The sequence below is a fragment of the Urocitellus parryii genome, unplaced genomic scaffold, assembly GCF_045843805.1.
Source record: "Urocitellus parryii isolate mUroPar1 unplaced genomic scaffold, mUroPar1.hap1 Scaffold_49, whole genome shotgun sequence".
NCBI lineage: Eukaryota > Metazoa > Chordata > Mammalia > Rodentia > Sciuridae > Urocitellus > Urocitellus parryii.
In genome coordinates, this window is record NW_027554054.1 from 3,000,918 (window position 1) to 3,027,351 (window position 26,434).

A 26,434-nucleotide genomic window follows, 5' to 3' on the forward strand; every position below is an offset into this window, starting at 1 on the left:
GTATTTGGAGGGGGGGTACTGGAGATTGAACTCAGGGGCACTGACCCACTGAACCACATCTCCAGCCCTATTTTGTATTTTATTTAGAGACAGGGTCTCAGTGAGTTGCTAAGTGTTTCGCCATTGCTTAGGCTGGCTTCGAATTCATGGTCCTCTGGCCTCAGCCTCCAAAATAGCTGGGATTACAGGTGTGTGCTGTCACCCAGAACTACATGGTACCTTTACTTTGCAAAATGTTATTCTTTGTGATTATGTTTATGTAGATATTAAGTTTGAAAAAAAATATTGTTTTGATAAATCATTTACTCCAAACTCTGATTAGAGTAAATGATAACTATGATAAGTGATAACTAACTGCCAGTCTTTTTAGTTATAACTTAACACAATAGATTAGTTGTTGCTCTTTCCATCTTGAACTTATGTTCTTCAGTTTCACACACTATAAAATTTCATCATATCTTCTGATTATGAAGAAAATATTCTCTTTCATTTCCTTGTTTAAATCAAAGACTTTTGTTTTTTTAGCTGTTTTGTGTCCAAACTCAAAATACAAAACAAAACAAAAAAACTCTTCACATTAAACAAATTATGATTTCCAGTAGTAATGTTGTATAGTAAGAATAACCAAGAAAAAGCCTGGTCAGAATATAGATGGAACGATAAATGTACATAAGTTTAAAAAATCTTTCTGCATTTTATTTACCTCTGCTACTTCTTTAGAATTCATTTGACAATTAAGGGAAATTTGTCATATTTTTTTAAAAGTAATTGACAAGGGATACCTCTGGGCACACCGTTAATGAAAAGCTTAAGTTGTCTTTACTCCTTTTATTTTAAACATTACACAAAACACCACTGATGTCTAATTCCATTATATTTCTCTCCCTCCCTGTCTCTCCTGCCCAGAAAACAAAACTAGGATTTAGAGGATAACGCTAAGGTTTATAAGTTAATTTTAAGTGCATAAATTGATTTAATTTGTTAACCAAAGGTAAGTTGACATATTAGAAAACACAAATGAAATGTCACTAAATTGGAATTCAAGTAATTATAGAGGTTTTACTCATACTTTCTTCCCTCTTTGGGTATTCCTTAGACTTTTCAAGTTTAATGGACTAATTTTAATATTGAAAAAATTTAAGTATTGAGAACTAGATAATTGCATTCAGCTTCTGTCCCCCTTCATATGAGGCCGTCATGGGACTACGAGGAGACAGCCAGGCTACTCTGATTGATCCTCAGCTTCATGATGGCTCCTGTATCTGTGAGCGTGTGGCCTCCATTGTAGACGTGTCCATGGACAGTGGGTCTCTGGTGCTGTCAGCCATCGGTGACCTCCCGGGCGGCTCTAGCCCTTCAGAGGACTCGTGCCTGCTGGAGCTGCAGGGCTCCGTGCGCTCCGTCGACTACGTGCTCTTCTGCTCCATCCAGCGCAGCCGCGCGGGCTACTGCCTCAGCCTGGACTGCGGCCTGCGAGGCCCCTTCGAGGACAGCCCCCTGCCTCGGCGGCCCCCACGGGCTGCCCGCTCCTATTCCTGCTCTGCCCCGGAGGCCCCACCCGCCCTGGGTGCCCCAACGACAGCCCGCAGCTGCCACCTGCTGGAGGGCTGGCCACCCTGGGTGGGACCCTGCTTCCCGGAGCTGAGACGACGGGTCCCCCGGGGAGGCAGCCGCCCAGCAGCGGCCCCTCCCACGCGAGCCCCCACTCGCCGCTTCAGCGGTAGCTCAGGTTCCCTCACCCCACCGGGGCACCGGCCTCCTCATCCGGCTCCCCCGCCACCGCTGCTGCTGCTGCCACGGTCCCACAGCGACCCGGGCATCACCACCTCCAGCTACACTGCTGACTTCAGGGACCTTTATACCAAAGTGCTTGAGGAAGAAGCTGCCTCTGTTTCCTCTGCAGATACAGGGCTCTGCTCTGAAGCCTGCCTCTTCCGCCTCGCCCGCTGCCCTTCCCCCAAGTTGCTGCGTGCCCGCTCAGCTGAGAAACGGCGCCCTGTGCCCACCTTCCAGAAGGTCCCCCTCCCCTCAGGCCCTGCACCTGCTCACTCTCTGGGAGACCTAAAAGGAAGCTGGCCAGGCCGGGGCCTGGTCACTCGTTTCCTCCAGATGTCCAGGAAATCCCCAGACCCCACGGGCACTGGAGCTCATGAACATAAGCAGGTGCCCAGGAGCCCATGGGGCCGGCCAGGCCGAGAAAGCCTCCACCTCCGCAGCTGTGGTGACCTGAGCTCTGGCTCCTCTCTGCGGCGCCTCCTGTCTGGCCGGAGGCTGGAGCGTGGGACGCGCCCCCACAGCCTCAGCCTCAACGGGGGCAGCAGGGAGACTGGGCTCTGACCTGGGTTTCCTGTTACACTGAACAGATCCAGATGAATACTGGGGCCACAGGTACCAGCTGGTCAGGACCAGCAGCCCCCAGCACCCTCTTGCATTGGCTGGCGCACACACACACACACAATAAAAAACCAAAAACCCGCTATATATCCCCAGAAGTGTCTCTTTCCTTCTGCCTTTGGGGCTCTGCTGCTTGCCTCTGCCCCTTTGGACTGGGAGAGCTTCTGTCCTGTGCTGCATGGGTATTCAGGCTGTCAGGGGGATGCCCCTGCTTACAGCATCGGAGGAGGAAAATTAATACACTCCCTCCAGCTCAAGAGTGACTGATTCTCAGGGGCACTCTGTCAGGGAAAAAATGTGTCCTGGGTGTTTAGGTGGAGGGGAATTTGTGCCTGTGTGATGGGGTGATGAGGTGGGCAACGAAGAGCCAGAAATCTAGGTGACCTCTCAGCTCTGCCACCTCTAGCTGCATGACCTTGGGCAAGTTACTTAACCTCAATTGCCTGATCCATAAGACATTGTGAAGATGAATGTTTGTAAAGCTCTTAACACACAAAGTAAGTCTTCAATAAAAAAAAAAAATTGACCTAGGATTCCTTGACTGACAAACAACAGCCCATTGAGAAAAACCAAAGCTCAGAGAATTAGAGGAATTAACCCAAGATCATTTAACTAATAGTTGACAAAACTAGGACTAAAGCCATGGCCAAATATTTCACCCAGCAAGTATTACAATGGAGTACATGTAAAATTGTAAAGAATGCAAAAGGGTTTAAAATGTAAAACAGCTATCCATAAGCAATAAAATTGCAGCATCAAAATTTTTGATTTGGGGCCGGGGTTGTGGCTCAGTGGTAGAGAGCTTGCCTCACATGTGTGAGGCATGGGATTTTATTCTCTGGAGGGGTTGAAGGGGAAGGGAGGGGGCATGGGGTAATTAATGATGGTGGAATGTGATGATCATTACTATCCAAAGTACATGTGTGAAGACACAAATTGGTGTGAATATACTATGTATACAACCAGAGATATGAAAAATTGTGCTCTATATATGTAATTAGAAGTGTAATGCATTCTGCTGTCACATATGAATAAAAAAAATTTTTAAAAAATGAATAAAATAAAGGTCCATCAAAAACTGAATTTTTTAAATTTCTGATTTACTAAATTTCTGAAAATTAAAATATGCTTCAAGTAATTTGCTACAACCACATATATCTATAATACTCTCATGCACATATATGCATACATGTGTTCATGAATATATATGTGTGTGTGCACACACATGTATATACATATATTAAGGCAAGAGGAAAACAAATTCTTAAAACCTAACATCAAATCTGTAAAAGTATTTTCATATTGTTATTAGCAAAACAATTTATGTGAAATATGAATATATTTTAACATTAATGCTATTTTGAGAACAGCAGCTATAAATGCAAGGGTGTCTAGGACTTTCAAATGTCTCAAGATGGTTTTGACTTGCATTACAACCCATTTAACTCAGCTGCAGCATAACAGCATAACAGTCCACAACCTGACTCACAATGGAAAGTGATGATTGGAGAGGAACCTACTCCTTGAAACGGGTTGAGAGAACACCAGAGTTAGCAATGCAAAGGAAGAGAAGGAAGACCAGATGAAGGGGTAAGAATCATGAGGACCCTCTTAGATTTGTGAGAGGAGCATTAAATTGGAAAGGACTTAGGTTAAATAATGAGAAAATAGTCTTTAAATGTGAATTTTTTAAAGTCTAGGACCACAAACAATTACACAGGTTTCCATACAGTGCCAGTATGCTCACCAAGTATTGTCTCAGAGAGTTACAGAGTGAATGTAAGCAGTAACCAGTATTTGGACTAATTTCTATTTTATTCCAAAATTTAAGTTTTTTTTCAGTATACCACCTGGTTAAGATTGTATAACTTGGCCAAATCTCACAGTAAACACAGATATATGGAAAGTACAAAATGGATATAACCTATGGTCCAGAATTCTGGCCCAGAAACACTTCACATATATTTTCCCATGAGAGCTCATAAAGCTTAAATGGTTTGTTATTATTATTTCTATTATTGTTATTACTATTATTATCATCACTGAGTCACATCCCCAGACATTTTCATTTTTGATTTTGAGACAGGGTCTCACTAAGTTACTTAGGTCTAGTTAAATAGCTGAGGCTGGCTTTGAACATGGGATCCTCCTGCATTACTCTCTCAAGCTGGGATTACAGGTGTGCACCACCATATCTGGCAAAAGTTTAAGTTTTTTGTTTTTTTAAAGAGAGAGATAGGGGGTAGATGAGAGAGAGAGAGAGAGAGAGAGAGAGAGAGAGAGAGAGAATTTTTTAATATTTATTTTTTCAGTTTTTGGTGGATACAACATCTTTATTATGTTTTTTTATGTGGTGCTGAGGATCTATCCCAGCACCCAATGCATGCCAGGCGAACTCGTTACCACTTGAGCCACATCCCCAGCCCAAAAAGTTTAAGTTTTTTTTTTTATTTAAATGCCCCAAGGATTAAAGAATTATAGAGGTAAGAAAGACAAAAGAAATCACAAGTGAGGGTTTCTCTGCTAAGATCCACACAGTTGTAAGGGCTTTACAATGGTGGTGAATAATTGAAATGCTACATAGATTTATCTTGAGAAGTTTTCATATTTCTGGTGATCAAACTCATAGCATCCTGGTATTCTCAAAGGTGGTTTTTTTGAATTTTAGGAACTTGAGCCAGGCACGAGGGCACACACCTGTGAGACCTGGAGTTTGAGGTCAGCCTGGGAAACACAATGAATCCTGTGTCAATAATAATAATAAACAAAAAACATGATATAAAACAGTGTTTTCATAGATGAGAAATGGAACTGTAGAGCGCTAACATGACCATTAGACAGAACATCTGGGCAGTGAGGAAGGGTTTCTTGAACACTGGTTTCTTACTTGCTACTGCACCCTTTCACTCCTTCACTGATATCATGGTGCTATAGGAGTTACCCACAGTGTATGAGCTTGCAAAAGAAAGATGGAATTGACAGAGTGCTGTGCATCACTACGAGGAAATTGGAATTAGGCATCGTACACACTGCAGGCACCCCTCTCCCTCCCCATTTGCTTCTTAAGAGACTAATAAGAAAAGCTGTGTTTAATTTTACATAGTTCAATTTGTACAGAGAAAGAGTCTTTGCTGCTCTATAAATTATGGTACAAGGCTAACTGAGGCCATTTTCTAACAAAACTCAGTGACTTGGAACCTGCTAACCTCAGTAATATTAGATTATTTATTTGGTATATTTCTATTTTTTAATGTAAAAGTTTAATGTTATGAATTTTCCTCTTATAACCACCTTTATAGTGTCACAGAGATTTTGATATGTTGTAACATTATTCTTATTTACCTCTACATAGCTTTTAGTTTCACCCCTGATTTCTTCTGCTATACATTTATGATTTAATAGTGTATTTAGTCTCCCTATATCAGACTAGTATGTATTTTTTATCTTATCATCAATTATTAATTCCATTCCATTATGATCTTACAGAATGCTTGGTATCATCTCTATTTTCTTGTATTTGCTAAAAGTTGTGTTGTGGCATAAAATATGGTCTATTTTAGAAAACGTTTCATCTGCTTCTGAGAAGAATGTGAATTTGGTTGTTGATGGATGAAATATTCTATATATCTCTGTTAAGTCTAAATTATTAGTTGCATTTTTAATCTCTGTAGCGTCTTTATTTTTGTTTGGAATATCTGTCCTGTGATGAGTGAGGCATGTAAATGTCACCCAGTATTACTGTGTTGCAGTCTATTTGATTCTTGATATTGAGAAGGGCTTGTTGGATGTACATAGATGCTCCATTGTTTGGGGCACAAATATTTGTGATTGTAATTGCTTATTGTTATATGATTCCCTTAAGCAGTATGAAATGAATTTTTTTGTCTCGTGTGATTAACTTTGGCTTGAAGCCCGCTCTGCCTGATATGAGAATAGAAACTCTTCTTGTTTATGAGATCTATATAAATTATATATTTTCCCTCATCCTTTCACTTTTAGGCTGTGGATATCTTTTCCTATGAGGTGAGTCTCTTGGAGATAGCATATTGTTGGATGTTGCTTTTTAATACAATCTGCCACTATATGTCTTTTGATTGATGAGGTTGGGCCATTTACATTCAATGTTATTGTTGAGAGATGATTTTATTTTGTCATTTTGATTTATTTCTAGTTTTTAAGTTGAAAAAGATTCTACTTTGATTGACTATTCTTCTAGTGTAGTTTGCCCTTTCCTGGTTTTCATTTTTATTTTTCATTTCTTCTTTATGAGATATTTTATTGAGATATTTTGTAGTGCAGGCCTTCTAGTTGTGAATTCTTTTAACTTTTGTTTATCATGGGAGATTTTTATTTCATCTTCAACTCTGAAGTTTAATTTTTCTGGGTATAGTATCCTTGTATCTATTTTCTAACAGAGCTTGATATATATTATTCCAAAATCTCCTAGCTTTTGGGGTTTGGGTTGAGAAATCAGCTGGGATCGAGACTAGTTTACCTCTAAATGTGAGGTTTTTATCTAGCAGCTTTCACAATTCTATTCTTATTATTTATATTAGGCATCCTCATGATACTGTGCCTTGGTGTGGGGCTGTTGTAAGTTTGTATAGTTGAAGGCCTGTGTGCCTCTGTATTTGATTTGCCATTTCATTCTTAAGTTTTGAAATTTTTTCTTATATTATTTTATTGAAAAGACTGTTCATTCCTTTAGTTTGTATTTCAGAGCCTTCATCTATCCTGATGAATCTTAAATATTGCCTTTTAATGTTATCTCATATTTCTTGAAAATTCTTTTCATGGCCTCTTTACGTGTTTTCTCCACAAACAACTTTATTTTCAAGATTTTACTCTTTGACTTCGTTTCCTAAAACTCTGTCTTCTGAGTAGTCTAGTCTATTGGTGATGTTTTCCATTGAATTTTTAATTTGATTTATTGACTCCTTCATTTCAAGGATTTCTGATGATTCTTTTTCAGAATACCTATCTCATTGCTAAGTGATCTTTCACTTTTTATATTTTATCTTTGATTTCACTGCTTTTATTATCTTTTACCTTGTAGATCAGTTTAACTATGAAATTTTAAATTCATTTTCTGACATTTCCTCCACTCTGTTAGCAATGGAGACTGTTATTGAGGCATTTGGGTTGTTATTTTTTTCATATTGTTTCAGTGTCTATCCATCTATTACTATGGATCTGAATCAGCAGAGTTTTTACCCTTTGACCATGTAGTATCCCTATAGATTACCAGTACTTCACACATTAGGGGGAAAAAATAATACCAACACCCAACACAAACAATATACAGCATTAAACTAAATACTTAGTTTCTATAGAAACATCCACAATAAACAGACATGGTAGGATCATCAATTGCCAACAGTAAAAACAGTAAGTAATCATGTGTTCTATCTGGCATAAATTCAAACAATAGATATCAGCTTTAACTTCCACAGCAATAATAATTGCTATAACATTAGTGGTGGGGGCCACTTAGTGTTAAAGGATGTTAAGAATAGAGTTTATTGAAAAGTAGGAAGAGATAGGTAGAAAGAGTTTGCTATTTTAAAAGGAGAATAGGGAGAATGGAGAAAAAAATAAGGTATGAAGTTTATGAGGGAGGAGAAAAATAGATGTAAAAAAATTAAAGGAAGAGTGAAATAGAGGGTAATAAAATTTAGCTGTTAGGAAAAGAAAGGAGAGACACAGAAATAATAGAAACAGACAACTAAAAACAATATCAAACAAATCCAAATACACTAATCAAAAACCCTAACCCTGAAATGACAGAGCAAGGCAAAATAACTACCTTCAAAAAATGATAGAAATGAGAAAAAAAAATATATAAATGTCCATAAAACATTCAGCACACATAATTAATTAATTCACTTTAAAAGGGGGTAAAAAGAAAAAAAGAGAGATTCTTGATGAAAAAGTTAGGAATTGTTTCCATTAGAATTAGAATTAACAGTCAATGAGGATATATATTCAGCATGTAGGCCCACCTGTCTTTCTTTCTGTTGTTCTTGAATTATGTACCTAGCACAAATGTAGGGGCTGCAGGCTATCGAACTCATAACCTTTTTATGTTGCTCGCCAAATTGCCAGTTGAAGCTCAACAATTCTCAGCTTCTCTTCTGGCAGGATAAGATAAGGTGGGGTGGGAAGTACTTTCAGCTTCACTCCCAGGGTGTAATGCTCCAGAATTCTATGGAAGGAGTTCTCAGAGGGTCAAGTTCCCAAAGGCCAAGCTTAGGTCTAGTCCTGTCCCAGGTGCTTTGTAGAGTGGTGCCTAGTATGGAGGTATTAAATCAGTGCACGTCTAAACCCCAGCAGTTGCCAATCTATACTGGGAGACTATATTCCAGGAGTCTCTCCAGGTTTACTTGTAGGGAAGGGAAGCCAATCCTTCACCACTTCTATTGTTTGCTGATACCAACTTTCCAGTCTTCCCAGGCTTAGTTCCTGAGCATAGCTGCTAGTTTAAATTTCCAGCCTGCTTTATCTGGTCCTACAAGCTGCCACATTCAAAGCAGGGTGAGAGCCAGGCTTTCCTTTGCTTTTCTGACTTGTAAATTCTCACGGGTAAAATACTTTCTGGTGCTTGTTTTCCTGTCTGTTAGGGACAGTCTAGATCATGCTATAGATGTCTGCCAGGTCCATGTATTGGACCCTGCTTGGATATCTCAGAACTTGGTTCCTGGTTCTCAGTTCCTGCAACCACTACTGCTGTGTATCCTCAAAATGGCTCCTGCCTCAGCTCTATAGAGACAATTGGGAAACATAAGGTGTCTTCCATGCACTAGTACATTGTGCAGTTCAGCCTCTGGATTAGCCTAGGGCAGGCTGCCCCTCCAATCTCAGGATTTTCCACACTAAGACTGTCCACTGTATTAGCATTTCCACTCCTTCTGTGCTAATGCCACTGCAGCTGATAGCATGTTGTCCCTCTTTCTAATTTACTGTATCCCAAATTTCTAAGTCTCTAAGGCATTCTGGATGTCCAATATTGAGTAATCTCTCTTTTACCCGCCTCAAAAAGAAGCAGTATTTCAGCTGATTGAGTCCCAGGTCACCCAGCTACAAAAAACACAGCTTCCTTTTAGTCCACCATCTTGTGGTTCCTCTCTATAGAAATGAATTCACTGATTCTAAATTTTCTTTTTCTTATTTTTGCAATAATGGGGATTGAGCATATAGGGCAAAAGGGTGCACCTAGGGGTGTTTTACCACTAAGTTTGAACCACTTCCTGAGATGGCTTTTCTTTTTTTCTTTTATTCCTCCTTCCTTCTCTCTCTCTCCCTCCCTCCCTCCTTCTCTTTCTTTCTTTCCTTCCTTCCTTCGTTTATTTCCTTGTTTCTCTCTTTCTTTTTATTTCTTTACTGAATCCTAGTGACTGGGATGATGTGTGTGTGTGTGTGTGTGTGTGTGTGTGTGTGTGTGTGTGTAGTGTATATAATTTAACTTTTTGGAAATTGTAAACTATTTTTTCTAAGTGGTTATACCATTTACATTCCTGTTATATGTCTACTTTTCATGCCAAACCAAAGATCCTGAGTCTCTATACTCAACCTTGACATTTGTACTGAATAAAAATTTGTCTACCCTATTTTCAATTCCTGGAAAAGCATCACTTTAAAACAACAACAACAAACAAAACAAAAAAACAAATACAATTGGTGGTTGAAATGCTACAGAACTTTGAAATATCTTCTTTTGTAATTCCATCTCCTCCTTGATGTTTTCTTTGCTTCACATGAAACTCATCTCTCCAACATGAGAGATTTTCCAAGATGCATATTTCCCTCTTGTTAGATGTTTTATTTTACTCAGGCTCATGATAGCATTATTTTTAAAAATTCAGAATACAGTTTGTCCTCTCTCATTTACTCCTTAAAGGATTCAGAAGCTCAAATGGACCTTAGAAACCACTTAGTTCAACCACTTTCATTTACACAATAAAGAGCAGGAGTACAGAGAGACATATTAACATGCCCAGACATACAGACTTATGGTATAGTATGATTAGAATATAAGACACCAGACTTATCCTGTGTTTTTATATTGACTTCTTCCATTATCATCTCTTTTTAGCTTTTCTATTATTTTGAGAACATCAATTCACATCAATGTCAATGACTTCAGTCCTGACCTTCATGACATTTCCTTTTTTCTTTTATTTTTCACATTCATTATATCTGATGTGCAATTTAAGACAAAAATAAAAAGACATTGGCTTTCTGTTATAGGGGATTAGAATAGTTAACATATTTTCATGCTTATTTAGTCATTTCAAACAGACTTATTTTCATCCTATTAGACCTTTTTAAATGAAACTCTCAATAATTACCTTATTAAAGTTTAGTCTCTTAACAAGTTTCCCTACAAATCATTGAGAAGATATTTCTGAGGTGACATATGGAAAGATAGTGGAATTTGGAGCCAAAATAGCAGAGAGCTTATTATCCAGCTCTATCATTTATAGGCCAGGTGATCTTTGACCAGTTACTTAACATATTGGTGAATCAGTGGCCTTAATACCAAACTTGGCAAGTTGTTTTGAGTAGTAAACTTCTACCATGATAAATAGTTATATTTTTGATGTTCAAAAAAATGTCTGAGTCTACTTTTTTTTGTAGTACACTGACCTATTCGTAGGGGAGATGGTTGTATATTATAATAAGTTTTCAAAGCTGTTTATAATAATTAGCATATAGCTATAAGTTTAGAAATGAAATTTTTTAAAAATTGTTTTTCCGTCAGAAAGCTTGACATTTTAAAGATTTCTGTCCCAACTAAAGCTATGGTTCTGCATTATTTTAAGAGTAATTATAAATATTTACCCCAAATATGGAAATAGCACAAAGCTACTATTTCATGTTTATCTATGTCACATGCAGGCACTAATAGACCAATCAAAGATTTCAAAGATATATGTGTATATGTAAAGAGAGTGGGGGGGGGAGAAAATGTTTGCTAAATTTGACATAAAACCAAGGGTTTTCTTACTTAATAGATGATGAACATTTGACTTGCTTCTCAGTATTGATTAGGGCCCTGTACATTGATTCTGTAAAATAAGGCTGTAATTTATTATACATTTACAAGTTTGTTAAATTGCAAATATTTTGGGTTTAAAATAAAAATTATTTTTATATAGGAGAAAAGATAGCTCCACCATTTATATTATAAATTACATGTAGGATAATGTTTTGAATTTAACTCAGCAAATGTATTTATATATTTTTCTTTTGGCTGACTGCATAAATCTGCAGCAATGTTCTTTGAAGAAACATTACCATCTTTCTGACTTCCTCAAAATACTAGAATTTTGAAATGTGCTTAATAACTGTTGGCATGAAATCCATCTTTTTAATATTTTAAAATTTGACAGAGTACGACTTTATGTTGTTATTTCTGTTCTAAGAAGAATCCTTTGAATATTCTCCTCTGTATAAGATTGCATGTAGTAGGAAAGGGGACCCAAACATTCTAGCAAAACAGTAAAATTGACTGCTTTTAGTGAGTTGTAGGGGTTAACTGGCAATGTCTGTCCACTTCATGTCACTGGTGAGGGAGACACAATATCTACATTGTGACAAAGGAGTCTTAAAAAGTAAATTGTAAGTTCTAGATTTCAATTTCTCTCTGAACTTGTATTTTAATAAAGTCTCTGATCCCATGGCTTAAAGTCTGCCAGGTTTCAAAATGCTGGCAGAAAGGAGATCAAGGTCATCCAAGTGAAACCAAGGTCATCCAAGTGGAATAGTCTGGGCAGATGAATCAGACTCACTTCCAGGGCTGAATAATTATGGAGAAAGAAATGGTCAACAACATAATATTGGATACGGCTAAGGCTATCTGTTCTCCCAACTAATCTGGTCTGGAGGGAGTTCTGTGGGAATAGTCACTGTGTACACAAAATCAAATAAAAACAGCGACCTGGGAAACCAGAGGGAGAGAGTTCTGGATGTCCTCCAACTTAGCACTGCTTCAGATTGCGAGGAGACGGAGAACCATGTGGTCACCTTCTTCCAAAACTGGAGAGTCTCCTCTGTGACTCTAGAGGAGCTCCTAGAGTAGGGGACAATGAGGATCTCCAGACTATGGGGAGTCTCTTTAGGACTGTGAGATTGTTACCAGTCATAGAAACAGCAGCAGCAAGAAAGAAGGACTACCACTAGACAGCTCAAATTCCCCAAATCTCATGCCCTGGGTTGTTCTCAGGCAGACTGGCCTCTATGGACTAAATAAGTTGTAGGATTTATATTTGGAGAAAGGAAACCATGTCAAAAGAGAATATTTTCTGCTAACCTGAGGTATGTGAAGGAAAGGGTATATTATCAGAAAAAAAGTGTGAAATTTATGTATCTTTAACTGAAGTTTAAAATTGTAATTCTTCATTATAATTGTTATAGATAGAATTTTGTCCACCAGATTAATTAGAATTCTCCTCCAAATTAATCTATTTAAGTCCTAGTGTCTGAGAATGTCAAAATCCTGCCCCTATTACTTTATTTAGAGTTCAGGTCTTCACAGAAGTCATCAAATTAAAGTGAGGTTTGGGTGAATTTTATTTTAAAGATTTGGTAAAATCTGTTCTTGGACATATACACAGAAATAATATCATGTAAATATGAAGATAGCAATCACAAGCCATGGATAGAGATATGAAACAAATTCACTCACAGAATTCGTAAGACAAGAACCTTGCCAACACTTCCATTTCTGACCTCTAGCATCCAGGAACCACATGATAAATATCTGTGGTATAAATCATTCACTTTCTGTGCTTTGTTACAACAGCCCTAGTAAACTAATACATGAAATTTTATTTAAGCAAATTAGTTATCTAGACCTATAAGGAGACATAAATTCATAAGTACTGTGAGTAATATTAATGGATTTTATAATACCATAAATATATTAAATCATATATGTACAAATGTTCACTTAAATTCCTCTTCTAAGAGGACAGAAATCGTTCAAACCAATAATGTATTCACAATCAAACCATTTTAGAATCTAATTTTAGTTATTATTGGCATCAACTTTCTGCTTCTCTTGTTATACACCAGTACTTATACTGCAAGCAGCAGGGTGAACAAATGCCCAAGGTTGGCCAATTATTGTGTTCCCTGCTCTTAGCACCATGATTCATTTGTTCAAGAAATATCTTCAAAGATGTATGTTTCTATTGCCTTCCAAGAAGCTTCTCCCCCACAAATTTTATTAATTTTGTTTATATATTTGAGATGGTCTCTCATTCTGTTTCCCAGGCTGGCTGTAGATACTGGGCTCAAGTGACTCTCTGCCTCAACCTTAGTAGCTGGTACTACAAGTGCATGCCACCACACCCAGTTTTATTAATTTATTTTAAATCATGTTTCTGTAACTTGTCACTAAAATGATAAAGTCTTGATCAATACACACTTTGAAAAACTGACTTCAGATTAATACCTCTAATTAATAATCATAGGTTTTATAGCCAGAATATCTAATCTTTTCAAATTTGGAATCAGGATGACACATTCAGGATGTTACAGGATAGGAAACAGAATTAGAGTCCAGGCCTTGTCACTGATAACAGATAAATCAGCTACTGAAGCTAAAAAGAGCAATCTAACACTTGGATTCTCCTGATGATATCTCTGAGAAATATCAAATCTATATGTCAGGTCTACTTCACATTATTTCTTCCCATCATCATTAACAATAAACAATGCTTAATTCTAAGAATTTCAAATTATAGAAATAGTATTACTATTTGACAACAAACGTGACGTGTCTATAAAGTAATGAATTTGTTTTTGTATGAAGATTATAAATAGATTTTATTAAGATCAATACCTTCAACAATGTCCCATCTTCTTAGTTGGATGGTTGACAAATTACTAAAGGAATAATAATTAATATAAGTAATTATAATGATAAAAATACTTACATAATAACATTATTTCCTTAGTACTGATTAACAATATTGACATATAATATTCCTGACCTGAGTCTTCAGTTGTACCAAGATATATAACTTTTGGTCTGAGAATTTTTAAAAAATGTTCAGAAACCTACCTCTTGTATTAAATAGAACAGTGTGGGTGTCACGAGATAATCACCATAGAACAATTGTTCTTTTAGTCTAAATCTAGAATATCTATTCCTGTGTAGAAAAAAATAATATCTAAGACTGAAGTCTCACACCAGACTGGTGGTTGGTTCAATGAACACAAACCAAAGTTAGCTTTCAGGAACTGGGTAAACTAACAAGTCCTTTATCATACACCCCGCCATGTGAAAAAGCAGGTACGAATACCACCTTATTAGATTAGATCATTTTAATCACATAAAATTAAAATAAATTATATATTTAAAAGAAGGCAATGCTACTTGGGGCAATTAATAATTCATAATACCTTGATTTCTCAGCTACAGCCATCATTGACCTTTACCCCCAGCTATTTTATGATAGAGCTCTTTAAAATACATCCCTGGTTAAAGTAGCTATTATGAACCAGGCATATGTCAAAGTACTTTACCTGTATGTTTGTGCCAGAGACTGTTGGTTGTCCCTAAAACCTATATTTTGTTTCCTATACAGTAATGGAATTCCCAGGTTTTTGTTTGACTCATACCTGGCCATTGCAGAATGAATATTTTACTTCAAAATTCTAATTAATAAGGTGTTCATTGATACCATGGTATAATTCTCAAGCTTGCCTTTAAAGGAGAGGCATCTTTGTGTTAGCTCAAGTGCTGTTGGATTTATGTACTAGTTAGCAATAAATGTGGAAGTTGGAACAAGAGATCAAAACAACCAGGACTTATGGCCATTATTGAAAATGAGGACATCATAGTAGCTTGAAATTTCATGTGAGGAATAAATTGCTATCCATGTTGAGATGTCAGAATTTTGAGCATCTCTTGGGTGTAGATATACTTATCTTCTCTGATCCAGTATGATTCTGTGGACTTACAGCCCTTCTCTCCTCAAAATGCATACTTATGTGAATTTTCCTTCAATCTTAAAGCTTTCCCCTACATATCTAATTCTACCATTCACACTTTGATCTGAGGTTATCATTGCTATAATGAACTTGTAGATTACTTCTTCCAAACTATGAACATGTTGATATCTTCCCACTCATTGTGTTTTTGTCAATTTTTATCAGTTTTTTGTAGTTTTCAGTGTATACATCCATCATCTCCTTAATTAAATTTACTCCCAAGTATTTTTTTTTTATTTTTAAATGCTACCATTTTGTTGTTCTGGTTTTAAACTCAGAGCATAAGCTAAACAAGTGCCCTACCACTGAGCAACACTCCTAACCTCTTGATTGTGTTCTTAATTTTATTTTCAGTCAGTTTGTTATTAGTATATGCAAAAGTTACTAACTCCTATGTGGATTATGTAACCTGTTACTTCAGTAAATTTGTTTGCCAGTTCTAAAAGTTTTCTGGTGATATTTTTAAGAATTTCTACATATAAGATCATGTTATCAGAAAACAGACACCATTTCATCTCCTTTTTTTTTCATAGGTGCCCTTTCTTTCTTTTTCTTCCATAAGTCATATGGCTAGAATTTCAGTACTTCATTGAATAACACTGGTGAGAATGTTAAAATATCTGTGCTACACCCAACAACATGCCAATTGACAGCAAATGACAGCAATTCTTATCAAAATGCCAATGGTATTTTTTTAGATAACTAGAAAAAATCTTAAAATTTGCATAAAAGTATAACACACACACACATCAGAATAGCTGATTACTGAAGTAATCTTGAGAAGAAAAAAACAACAAAAACAAAAAACAAGACTACTTAATTTCAAAATATACCACAAGGCTATAGTGAGGGTATACTAGTTAGAACAACATAATATTTCCATAAAAACAGATACAGAGACAAATGGAAAAAAACAGGGAACCTAGAATTAAACCCATACATCTAGAGCCAAATGATATTTCAGAAAGTTCCTAACAATGCTCTTTAAAAAAAACCAGTCTTTTCTATAAGTGGTGCTGCTAAAATGGGTCATCCACATGCAGACGAATGAACATCTATATCATACCAGCTACAAAAATCAACTCAAAACAGATTAAATACTTAAATGTAAGAAATCAAATTACTGAAAAAAAAAATGTGAGGGAAGTGCTTCAGGACATTAGAATGGGCAAGGATATTTTCGAATAAAACTCTGAAAGCATAGCAAAGTAAAGAAAAAAATAGACAATGGGATTATATCAAACTAAAAAGCTTCAAAACAGAAAAAGAAGTAATCAACTGATTGAGGATATAATCTGTAGAAAGAAGAAATATTTGCAAACCATCTGTTTGACAGAAATTAAAAATTCAGAACATATAAGAAACTCAAGCAACTCAATAATAAACAAGTAAATGAATGTAATTTTAAAATGGTCTATAGGTCTAAATAGATATTTTTCAAAGGGAGACATACAAATGACCAATTGGTATATAAAAAAAATGTTCAACATCATTAATCATCCAAAAATTCAAATGAAAACTACAATGACATATGACCACTTTTTATTGTCAAAAAGACAAATAATAGCAAGTATTGGGGAGAATGTGGAGAAAAGAGAACACTTGCAAATAATTGATTAAAGTGTAAATTAATATAGACCTATGGAAACTAGTATGGAGATTTATCAAATAATTAAAAATAAACTACTAAATGGTCCAGTAATTGCACTATTTGTATATATCCAAAGGAAATCAAAGAAGTGTTTGGAAGAGACATCTGTACTCCCAAGGTTACAGCAACATTATTCACAATAATCAGAAAATTAAAACAAACTAATTGCCCATTAACTAATGAATAGACTAAAAATGTAGAACACATACAAAATGAAAACTATTCATCTATAAAAATGAAGAAATCCTATCATTTGTGAGAGCATTCGTAGAATTTCATGTATTATCTTAAGCCAGGCAGAGAAAAGCAAGTACCACATAATCTTCTTCTTATGTGGAAGCTTAAAAGATTGATTTCAACAAGTTGGAACATAGAATAGTGGTTACCAGAGGCTGAGGAGAGTATAGTGGAGAGATAGATTAGATGGGAGAGAGAACGAAAGGGAGAGACAAGAGAAAGAAATTATGGTGTATTCTTATATAGCAGAGTGACTATAAATAATAATAATGTTCTGTATATTTTTAAAAGGCTAGCAAAAGTTTTTGGAAATGTTTTCACCATAAATAGTAAATTTTTGAGTTGATATATATGTTTAACCTGATTTGAACATTGAACATATATACATATATTAAAACATCACATAGAATTCCAAAACATATGTAAAATGTTTTATGTATCAGTTAAACGAAGAGAAACTATCAAGAGAAAAAAAAAATTCCACTGTCATTTTTCAAGAAAACATAAAAAAGTTTCCTAAAATGTATGTAGAACCACAAAAGATCTTAAATAGCCAAAAACTCATAAGTAGAAAGAACAAAATTGGAGGCATCATACTCCCTGATTTCAAAATGTATTTAAAATTCATTGTAATCAGAACAGCAAGGTACTGACATAAAGAGAGACACATCAAGCAATGGAACACAAAAGAAAACCCAGAAAGAATATTTATGATGGTTTCACTTTTTAAAAAATGACAAGAACAAATAGTGGTGAAAGGACAGCATTTTCAAACAATGTTAGTGGAAATCTGACTTTCCACATGCGGAAGAATGAAATTGAATTTTCATCTCACATCATATATAAAAATCAGGTGAATATAGGGGAAAAAAGATTTAGCATAAAACTTGGAACTGTAAGCTACTAGAAGAGAACCTCAGGGAAAATCTCTATGACCTTGATCTGGGCAATAATTTCTCAAGTTTGACAATGAAAGGGTGGGAAGCAAAAGTAAAAAACATGGGTTGAATCACACTGAACAACTTCTACACAGCCCAAGGAACCAATTTACTGAATAAAGATGTAAGCATGGGTTGAGAAAATGTATTTTTAAACTATATATCTAATAGAGGCTAACATCCAAAATTTATAAGAAATTCAAACAACACAGTAGCATTTAAAAACACTCATTTATAATCATTAGGAAAAAATTAAAGCCACAATGCAATATTAGCTTACATTTGCTAAATTGATTATTATAAAAAATACAAACATGATAACAATGTTTGCAACATTGTAGAAAAAAGAGAAGTTTTCTGTTTGTTTTTCTTTCTTTTTTTTCTTTTTTGGTACCATTTATAAAACCCAAGGGCATTTTATTACTGAGCCACATCCCAGCCCTTTTACTCTTTATTTGGAGATAGGGTCTCACTAGATTGCTTATAGCCTTGCTAAGTTGCTAAGTCTGGTTTTGAACTCATGGTTTTTCTGCCTCAGCTTCCAAAGCTGCTGGGACTACAGGAATGTGCCACCATGCCTGGTGAAAATGGAACTCTCACTGTTATTGGCAACATAAGTTTGTATAATCATTTTGGAAAATAGCATGGAGGTTTCTCAAAATGCTAAATCTATAATTACAATATGATCTGGCATTTCCACTTTTGGGTATATATCCAAAAGAAATGAAATCATATGTTATGATATTTATGTACTCCCATATTTATTGCATCATTCACAATAGCTAAGTTGTAGAATCCACTATGTGTACATCAACAGATGAATGAGTAAACAAAAAAATATTGTGCATGTACATACACATACATACACGCACACATATATACACATACACATATAATGGAGTACGACACATTTTTGTAAAATAAGAAAATTCTGTAATTTGTAGCAATATGGATGAAACTGGAAATATTTCACTTAGTGAAATAATTAATTACAATCACAGAAAGATAAATGTGAGGTGATCTCACTGAGATGTAGAATTAAAAAGTATATCTTATAGAAAAAGGAAATATAATGATGGTTATGAGGGTAGAGGGAAAGGAGGAAATGATGAAAGAGGACATTCTGATCAATCAGTACAAGTTTCAGGTAGATTTAGGAATAAGTTTTAGTGGTCTACTGTACTGCATGAGGACCACAGTTAGTAATAATGCATTAAATATTTCAAAGTTAGAATATGCATTTAATTTTTTCATCTCAAAAGAATATGTTAGTGAGATGATGAATATACTAATTAGCTTGAATGAATATTCTATATTGTATGCATAGATAAATGTTCACATTAAAACCCATAAATATGCACAATTTTTGTCAATTAAAATATAAATAAATAAATCATTGACATATAGATGGCTTTTCCAATAATACAATTTTTATTTCAAAAATTAATCCTGACCACCCTTAATTTTCAATCCTTGAGAGTGGATACCACATAAAACAACTCACAGAAAAATAGCATATATGTATATACTAACTAAAAATTAAAAATTCTAAAAATATTATATATATTAAAATGTATTTATTTATAAAGAGAATATATGCATCCTTAAATATACATGTTTCTTTTATGTGAAGCAGACTTTTTCAGTTTTATATAAAGCTAATTTTTTCAGTAAATGAAATAATAAACCAAATTGCTCAGTTAATTCTAGTGTCAAGAAATAGTGCTATAGTTTGAATCTTAAATGTCTCCCAAAGGAACATGTGTTAAGGACATGATCTCCAAGATGATACTGTTGTGAAGTGGTGAAATCCTTAAGGGGGTTCTATTGGGTGGTCTTCATGTCATTGGATGCATATCCTTGAAGGGGCAGTGGAACCTTGCCTCTTCCTCCTTCTCTGCTGCTTCCCAGTTGTGATGTGAGCAATTTTTTCTCCCCCCATAATGTGCTGACTCACCACAGGCTCAGCAATCGGTCACTTGGTCATAGGCAGGAACCTCTGAAACCCATAAGCAAAATAATTTATGATTTAATTACTTCAGGTATTTTCGTGATGGAAAGCTTCTTAGAAACAAAATATTCTATGGATAGTTTCAGCACTCATGGCACAATAATCTAAAACATCCAAGCTACCACACTAAATACAATTTTGTAAATTATTACTATTGTATTTTATAGATAGTTAACATTTAAACTTTACATAAAACTGAAAAACCATATTTAAAAATAATTCCTTGAATTTTTTATTCATTTATATTATATAACTTAAATAAGAACACTGTGTCTTCTGTGCACATGCAGATTTAAGTTTGACTTGACACAAGCTTCCACCAGATTGCTATTCCAAAGGCCAAGCTGTACAGGAATTCTGAGCTATGCCTGAGAAAGATCTGCTAAAAATCATCAGAGAAAAGGCAAGTTGGTTGAGAAAATACAAGTCCTTGGCATCACAGCTTGACATATGGCGTGTGGATTGTATTTGTCTTTCTTTTCTGTTTTCTGTCTTCAGAACATAACAGAAAGTGACAGTATTCTGATGGCAGTGGGGGAAGAAAAGTGAATTAAAACCTTCCCTATGAGTAAATTAGGCAATGCAGGCTGGGTGAACAGAGAGAGCCTGTGGCCATATCCAAGAATATCTGAATGCTTCAAAGATAAGTAGCTCTGGTCTTTTGATGGTCAGTAAAGACTTTCAATTCTAAAATTCTGCAATGCTTTTATAAAACCAAAGGTTTAAGTCAAACCAATTGGAATAACTCTGAACTAAGACTCAAAATAAGATGATAAATAAGAAGTGAAAATTTATAGGAATAATAAAAACCTTTAAAATAATTTCTTATTTTAATGTATTTCTTTTAAAAGTTATATTATGATGGTGATATTGAATTTTATAAGGTACATGTTACATATACTATAAATTAAACAGAAGAAACATAATATATTACATTATTTATTACCTAATATCTTAAGAAATTACAATGCACCTATATGTACACATATTAATATAAATACAGATACACAATTAAGCTTGAGTTGAGAATCATGCACAAAAATGCTAAGTAAATCATTAAAGGGCATTAATTATTATAAATTATTTCCTAAATTATAAGCTGATGATCTGATTAACACTAATTTATATATTACATATGTGAAACATGTATATATGTGTCTCTGTATATGTGCTAGAGGTTATACACACACACACACACACAAACACATACACATGATGGTTTTTAACGAGCTACATGTGCAACAAAAATTAAGGAAAATGTCACAATAGGAATATACAAAATCAATCAATTAATGCTAGAAACATTCAAATGTTTTATATTATATTATATTATAACTAATGTTGCCATGAAAAATTATCAGATTTATAAGTGAATTATTTCATCCAGCAATAATCTTAATAGAAATTACCATAGATAATCCTTTCACTGAGCACAAACAGACAGCAAGCCATCAACAGTTGCCATAAAATACTATGCAATCCATTTCACAGACTACATCAGCCTGAAGTGATACTTATGTGAATGATGTTTACCAGAGGGGAATTATGCTGTGACAAAATGGGAGATCCAACTCCAAGGTACAAAGTTTCATTTACAAGTTAAATGACTTCTGAGGAGCTACTGCACAGCATGAAGACTACAGTTAATAATACTGTACCTCATACTTGAACTTTGCTAAAGAATAGATATCAAGTACTTTTACCACACTCAAATCAAATGGTATATATAGGAGGTGATGTATATGTTCACTGGCTTGATCGTGTTCACCATTTCTCAGTGTATATGTCAATCAGGACATTAGGCTATACACCTTAAACACATGGAATTACATATTGTCTCTGTCAATTCAAAATACCTATGATAAGTATGTTTTCTAATTTTAAATGCTATACCTTTTCTTAAAAAGTCATTTCATACATTTGCATATTAAAACACTGAACAATTCTCTTTAACTTTGTATAATCCAATGTTTTAAAAATGTATTTATCTACAACAGTTCATGGACCACTTTCAAACATGTATGCTTTGAGCACAAGGGATACTGCTGGTTCTTAGTAATACCTATAATTGATGTCAGAGTCCCATCTCTAGAGATTCTGGTGAAGCCTTTACATCAATATATTTTTAGCTATCTAATGATTTTAATATCCAGAATGCTGATAACACTTGCTCTGAATGTTTACGGCCTTTTATTCAATGAGCACTCATTTACCATGACAGATGCCAAAAGCATGTGTTTATTAGTTTGTTTGTCTAGAAGCTTCTAGTTTCAATGAGTATAAATTACTAACATAATAAGAAAAAAAAACTTGAAATCTGGACTATAATAATATTTTCAGATTTCAGTGCAACTGCAACTTATATTTCTCAAGTTTCATTTTCTCATTTTAGAAACCGTAAAATGGGCAGGAATGGATTTATAATAAACATGATAATAATAATTTGAAAGAGAAATAGATCTTATGTTGAATGGAGCACATTTTGAAGAGGCTTTGCAAAAATCACTACAACCAAACGAGAGACATGTTCAGACATGTGTTGAAAGAATACTCCTGAAAATTAAGGGACTCAATGCAGGAAAGAGAAACTGGAAGGAGGGAGAACAGTTGGGAACTCTTTCAAATGCACTGACAAGTGATTGTGAAGTTGCAAATTATTCAGGACACTAAGGATGTAGAAAAAGAATGAAGTAGAGGTATTTCTGCATTAGAATCTTGCTGGCCTGTGCATTGGTCTAAATGAGGAAAATAAGACCATGGGAAATTCTAGTAATAGTTCCCGAAGTTTTAGCTTGGGAAGTTAGAACACAGAAGGACAAACAAGTTAGTAGATAAAGATTCAGAAGCACAATTTTTTAAAGGGTAGATAATTGAAACTATAAATGTTTAAATATTCCTTTAGGTAGAGAAAATAAATAGACTGAAGGAAAGGGCTGAGAATAGAACACTTTTATATAAGCAATGACAAGAGAAAGAAAAGCAAATGAAAGATAAGCGGAATGATCAGAGAGGAGAAAACCACAGAAAACCAAAGTGGGGAAAATTTCAATATTGAGGAAGAAAATAACAAATCTATGTATAGAGAGATACTGAAGAATGAGAATTAAGGAAAGCTCATTTTTAGAGCATGAGGAGCCTACTGCTGGACTGTGACATGAGTTTCCATGGTGAAGGGGACTAAACTCTGGTCAGATTGGAGAATGGAAAATGGGGTAATTTGTGGTACCACCACTAGGGGTAGCCGCGGCGGCTGCGGCCTGAGAGCGCGGCTGCTTTGAGGGCGCCGGAGCCACACAGAGTCCGGACCAGGGAAGGCAAGAGGGTGGGAAAGCCGCCGGGAGAGGAGGGCGGTGCCCGAGGAGGGCGGCGCGTGGCTGATTCATCCCTCTGGAAGAGCAGACTGACAGACACACACTAGCCGAGCCCGCCCGCGCCGCTCCTCCTCAGCCGGGAGGCGCCCGCCCGCACCACCCGCCCGCCCTCTCCGGGAGCTCTCCGGGCCCGGCCGCCTCGGAGAAAGTTTTTCTCTTCGGGGAGGCCGGAACCGTCGCTTGCCTTTTGGAAGGACCGGGGTGGGGGTGGAGGGGGTGGAGGGGGTGGGGGGGGGTACGGAAAGGGAGGCGACCGCCGCGCGGGCCCGCGGAGTGCATGGTGCCCGGCGCCTCGGCTGCCTGTCAGGAGGACCTCGGGGCGGGGTCGGGCTGAGCCAGCTCCCCGCTCTCGACCCAGCCTTGTCAGAAGTCGCCCTCCGGGACTGCCGCGGGGGTCCCCGCTCCTCAGCCCGCCATGTCCCTGTTGCTGCCGCTGCTGAGGAGCCGAACCGCGCGCAGCTTGAGGCCGGGCCGGCAGCCACCACCGCGCCCTGCTCGCCGTCCTGGTACTGCTGCGGGCGGGGGCTGCTGGCGCTCGCGGCCCCCGGAGGCCCCCGGAGGCTGGGTACCCACCCCAAGAAGGAGCCCATCGAGGCGCTGAACACCGCGCAGGGCGCGCGCGACTTCATCTATAGCCTGCACTCCACCGAGAGGAGCTGCCTGCTCAAGGAGCTGCACCGCTTTGAGTCCATTGCCATCGCCCAAGAAAAATTGGAAGCTCTGCCACCTACCCCAGGACAGCTGAGATATGTATTCATCCACAATGCGATAACTTTCATAGGGTTTGGCTTTTTGGATAATGCAATTATGATTGTTGCAGGAACCCATATCGAGTTATCTATTGGAATTATTTTGGGAATTTCAACGATGGCAGCTGCTGCTTTGGACTTGGACTTGCAGGCTATGTTGAAGCTTTGGCTTCCAGGTTAGGCCTGTCAATTCCTGACCTCACACCAAAGCAAGTTGACATGTGGCAAACATGTGTTAGTACACATTTGGGCAAAGCTGTTGGGGTGACTATTGGCTGCATTCTAGGAATGTTTCCTTTGATTTTCTTTGGAGGAGGTGAAGACGATGAAAAACTGGAAATGGAAAATTCATCCTCTTAGATTATCTATAAAAAGATGTAAACTAATTTACCTCAGTTATTAAATATATGCTGTCACAACATTTAGGAATTAAGACAGTAACAGTGTATAGATATGGGATCAAATAATTCAGCATGTGTTATGGAAAACACTAACTTATTGTGGCTTGGTCTTCTTAAGACATCTTTTTAAAAGAAACTCTTTAGTATCATTTTGTGTAAATTGTTGAGATGCTTTTTTTCATCAATGGCTGTCAACAATTTTATCTTTTCCTTCTCTTTCTTTGTATATCAAAATATTATTTAAGTCTCAGTTATTGATGTACTGTACTGACTTGGGGTTTGCTTATTTGTTACTTAACATGTATACATGCATGAGAGCATTTTTTTTTTTTTTTGCGCTGTTGTTTCTTGATAGTTGCACTTCAACCTAAGGGTATTTTCCCAAATTATTTAAGATGTTTAATATCAGTTAAAATTTTTTTTACTCTTTTTGGCAACATCAATTTTGTACTCTTTCACAGTAAACATTTACAATATATAATTTCAGTCATTTTCTTAACTCTCACATCTATTCAAAATAAATACAGGTTTTAAGTATATATTATTCATTTTAATTTTCTGACCATACTGTCTTAAGAGCCAGGGGTTAAACAGAGCAATTACAGTCTCCCTCTTTAAAAAAACATAGATGCTAACAAGTGTACTTATTTATGTTTTTTTTTTTTTTTTACCTTTAATTTCCTTATTGTGAATAATTACGTCACAGGTTCAGACTCTTTAGGGGCAGAAAATTATTATTTTACAGTCTTTTAAATTAGAGATTGTGGGATCAGGTGAACTAAGGAATTTGACATGATACTTAGAAATTAAGAAGCTAAAATTTCTTTTTTTAGAGAAGTAGAAAATAGAAAAGTTTGTGGTATAAGTGTGAAGTTTATGTTTGGAAGTTTAATGAGATACAAATTATTGCTTAGGAAGGATTTCCATCCCCCACAAAGTAGTATCTTCTCATCTGAATACCCCATTCTTATAATCCTAACCTTGTTATATTTTGTGTAGTGAATTTTATTTCTGGATAATTTCTTTTGAAGTGAAAACTGAATATTTTATATTTTCTTTTTGTTATGTAGTCTAGTCAAGTTACATGAGGTAAAATCCTTTCTCCCATTTTTAGTGTTTCTTTTTCTTTTGTGGCATTTAAAGCATATACTTAGTTAAAATCGCTTATTTTCACTCTTATATATCTGACCTAAGTATACCTGTGTCTGAATCCTAAATTTTAATTTTGGAACTGTTAAATTTTTTAGCATATAGCTTGTTACTTGTGCTAAAAATTACTCTTATTTGTAACAGAATAATTAAATACATCATGGAAGAAAAAAATTAAAATTTACTATTCTGGTTTTGAAATTATATACCCATATATATGTATTTTATACCAATCAAGCCTCTGCAATCCCATGAGTCATACAATATTTTTTAAGTCAATCTCTCTTTCTGTTTGGTTCTGTTTCTCTGGAGAAACTGAACAAATATACTAGGTCACATGCCAATAGGAAGCAGGTATGTAAAAGATAGATATAGAATAGTTTCTTTGATTATATATTAAAAGACATGAAAATTATTTCAGTATCTTTAAGAATTCATCCTCTTCATGTTCAAAAAACAGCTGACAAGACTTAAGCATTTTATTAGAACTATGTCATTAGTTCAGTAATCATCAGAAATTGGTGTGACTGT

At 36.0% G+C, this 26,434-nt stretch overlaps 2 pseudogenes; both read left to right on the forward strand.

Moving 5' to 3' along the window:
• The first annotated feature begins 1,179 nt into the window (after positions 1-1,179).
• On the forward strand, positions 1,180-2,890 carry LOC144252656 (protein ENTREP3 pseudogene; annotated as a pseudogene).
• A 21,129-nt stretch (positions 2,891-24,019) lies between these two features.
• Positions 24,020-24,713, forward strand: LOC144252628 (transmembrane protein 65 pseudogene; annotated as a pseudogene).
• The last annotated feature ends 1,721 nt before the right edge of the window (positions 24,714-26,434 follow it).